Source organism: Camelus dromedarius, chromosome 6 (genome assembly GCF_036321535.1).
Source record: "Camelus dromedarius isolate mCamDro1 chromosome 6, mCamDro1.pat, whole genome shotgun sequence".
NCBI classification, from domain to species: Eukaryota; Metazoa; Chordata; class Mammalia; order Artiodactyla; family Camelidae; genus Camelus; species Camelus dromedarius.
In genome coordinates, this window is record NC_087441.1 from 88556276 (window position 1) to 88559924 (window position 3649).

General features: G+C 52.2%; 2 long non-coding RNA genes across 2 annotated transcripts in view; one reads left to right on the forward strand and one right to left on the reverse strand.

The window, feature by feature from the left end:
• The window catches only part of LOC135321529 (uncharacterized), a 45234-nt gene extending 44291 nt beyond the window's left edge, over positions 1-943 (reverse strand). Inside the window, exon 1 of the long non-coding RNA XR_010381372.1 lies at positions 564-943. This is a non-coding gene — a long non-coding RNA (uncharacterized LOC135321529). The remainder of the gene's footprint in view (positions 1-563) is intronic.
• The window catches only part of LOC135321540 (uncharacterized), a 539910-nt gene that overhangs the window by 80499 nt on the left and 455762 nt on the right, over positions 1-3649 (forward strand). The window lies entirely within an intron of this gene.

Below are 3649 nucleotides of genomic sequence, written 5' to 3' on the forward strand. Positions count from 1 at the left end.
GTGGTTGGTTTTTTAAAAATACCACTGTGTGTGGAACTTCTAAAAGTGATTCAAAAAATTTATATTTTTGTAATAATTAAGTAATGGCCCGGATATTATTTTTAACAAGACTACTCACCATGGAATGGTGCAAGATTTTTTCGATGAGTTTATATTCACACATGTTGAAGATTGTCACTATATTATGAGAAAATGTCAACCATGGCAGTATTTTGACTTGAAAACGAGATAAGCTGAGAAGCATATTTTAAGTATAAAATAAATGATTGCATGCCTTTAAAGACAAGAAAGTAAAAGCACGATAAACTCTGACTTTGACACACTTAAAATATAAAAATTAACATAATGTGATTTACACACTTTAACTCTTTCAGTACTTTCTCAGCCCCTTTCCCATTACACCTGCGTCCCCGCTCCTGACCCGCGGTGTACACACCCCCGATCACACGGGGGAGCGGGGACACTCACACCTGCATCCCCGCTCCTGACCCGCGGTGTACACACCCCTGATCACACGGGGGAGGTGGACCCGGGCGGTGAGGACCAGGGGCGCGGACACTCACCGGCTCCCTGCGGGCGAGGAGAATAGTCGAAGCGGGCCCGCCAGCGCACCCGTCCCCTCCTGCCCAGCCGGCCGGGGCCCCAGCTCGGTCAGGTCCACACACACCCCGGCAGGAAGCGGGCGCAGGCAGTGGGAAACCGGCGTAACTTCAGACAGTGGGCGGGGAGCGTCCTCCTCCCGCGGACACGCAGGCAGCGCTGTCCTGGAGCCTCCATGGCGCCGCCCGCTCAGTCCTGAGGAAAACAAGCTCCGCCCCCAGGGAAGATGCTGGCTGCTGACGCGGACTGCGTATGCGCACCGCCACCTAAGACACGCTGGCTTCGCGCGCCCCCTGCAGGTCCTCGAGGGCGGTGCAGGATACTCAGAACTCACTGTAGAACACATGACCCCTCCCAGCCAGGATGCTAAATCACTGGAAATCTCAGTGCCCTGGCCTCTTTGTTGATGGCACTGGCGATGCGCTCATCCAGCCATGCCTGCTCTCTTGCCTGGCACATGCCTCAGTCTTTGGAATCCCGCCTGAATCAGATTCTGTTCTGGAGGAAGGACAGGTGCAGAAGAATCTCAAAATTCCAGACTTAGAAGGTGATCAGGAACCCAAACTCAACTCTGTCAACTCCCTGGGGTCCCCTGAGGAGTCTGGTTTTCTCAGAACCATCTGCCCTGTGTCAGGAGCAGACCAAGCCTCAGGTAGCTTAGAGAGGCTATCATGCAGCACATGCTTTGGACGGTTCTCAGTTCTGACCTGCATGATTTTGAGACCCTTTTGTAACTCCTAACACTGTTTTCTCATACCTATAGTGATGGTTATTGACGACTGAGTTAATCCTCTTACAATGCTGAGGTGCTATTGTTCCTTGGAAAACAGAATATTTTGAAGGGATCAACTTTTTATCACTTCCCCCTAATTAAGTATGTTTTTAAAATTAGAAATGTTTCAGGGAGCACTCAGGTCCTCCTCTTGCACCAGTTCCTGGTGTTGGCAGTTTCTGCTCTGAGCTCCAGATCCTGATCCTTCCGGTGGTCTATGGTGATGCCAGTGTGTGCATGCTCTTCCTTGTGCACCGGTGTGGAAAGGAGACAGCCCTTCCTCTACATGAGGCTGCAACATTCTGACACTCAAAGCAGGCACAATGAAGAATCAGCTAGAGCCCCCTGTACCAGCTGTCCCAGGTAGAAACATCACCTTCACCACAGTGTTCCTGTGCTCCTATCAGGCCTTCACTACTCCCAGCGGGCCATGCATGAGCAGTGTGACAGGTGACTGCCTGTCCCAGCACAGCATGGTGGTGATGATCCCACCTTATCTGTTTGTCTTTGGAGTGTCCCCACACCTCTCTGAGCTTCACTTTGCTCTTCTCACAGGCAGGGTTGTACAGGCATGAACCTCACAGTGTTATGATAGGTAGTCATGGTAGCTGCTCACCCAGTGGCAGGCTCTGCCGAGAAGGCTGCTGGGAGTGCTGTGTGTCTTCACACTTGTCCTTCACTCTCCCCAATGAAAACACTCTTGGCCTTATCCTTCCCTGGCCTGTGGCCTTTCTGTGTTTGCAAAAGAACATGGAAACAATCTGTTTGCAAAGAAGTTTTGAGGTTCTGTCCATCTGGTCCAGGAAATGCTGACTCTGCTAGATGTGCTGTTGGGTGGGCTCTCATGGGAGAGGCTTGGGCAGGACTTCCCTTGGCAATAAGCTGCCCCACCCAGGCCTTTCCATGATCCAGACTCCTGGGACCAGGGTGCAAATCCCCAGCTCCCCACTTGTCAACAATGTGACCTGGGCAACTTTCTCAAACCCAAGCTTTGTCCACCCAAGGTCATCAGAGATGGGGGATAACAGGATGTCCTGCACAGAGTGTCTGTGCAGATTAAGTGAGGTAGAACAGACAGAAAAGTGGTGGGGCCTGGCCCATTGGTTGGCAGAAGGGAGCTCACCATGTGCAGCAATTTCCGCGGGTCACCCAGCAATCTGCCCAGAGGCTTAGCCACTCCATCACTATCATGTGTCTGAAGTCCACTTAAACACATGGGAGAGAAACAAACACATATTCTGAGTGTAGCTGCCACAGGGAAAAGTGTATCTGAGCGGGGAGTAATACCAGAGGGTGATCAGGATGGTGGAAGATGCCCCCTGAGGTTGGGCAGACTGGAGCTGCCCTCCAGAGCCTGGGGTTAGTGAGGATGGGCTTGTAGAAATGCCTCTCTCCTTTACCCATCAATGCTAGGTCCTGCGGGTACTGAGTCCCACAATCGGTGTGCTGCTAGTGCCCTCAGCACAGAGAAAAACCCAGGGGTTCCCACAAGGCTTCGGCCACGTCCTTTGCTTCCTGAACTCCCATTCTGGTGACCCCACCTGGGATGCAGAGATGAGGTGAGGCAGGGGCTTGTGCTGTCAACACCACTACTCTACCCTGGGAATCTGACACACAGTAGGTGCTCGGTAAGTCATTGTTGAATGAACAGCAGTACTGGGCCAAGTTTCTGTGGGTGTCTGTGCCCCCAGATCAGGGACCCCTCAGGGCCCACCTCACAAGTGACATGAAAATAATAATGCCACCAGGAGCAATAACAGTTCCTCAGAATAAGTGGGCTTTTCCAAGCACTCTCCACCTTTTGCAAAGGCCTCCCAGCAGGGAAGTGGGCTGTCAGGGGCAACACTGCACTCTCCACTGTAACAAGGAGAAAGCCAAGGGCCACAGAGAGGAGTGCCTTTCCAGTGTCACTGCTCACTTTCCCACCTTTTGGGAGACTGGGAGGCTTTTCTACTACATTCTGGCTCTGAAGCCCCAATACTGTTTGGACATGCCTCCCTCCCTGGAGCAGGGAACCACTAAGTGACCTGTCACTTGTCACCAAGCAGACAGGCTCATTTCAGCTCATTGTGCCACCTGCAGGTTGTACTAGTAGCAGGATCCTCTGGGAGACATCACACTCTCCCAACCTGAAAACAGGTGAACAGCTCACAGGTTTCCTGGAGAGGATGGTCACATGGCCTTGATCTGGCCAATCAGCATTTTCCATCCTCCCTGGCCACTGTGATTGGCTCAGGGCTGGGCACCAGCCCAATCAGGCTCCACAGAAGTCAGGCC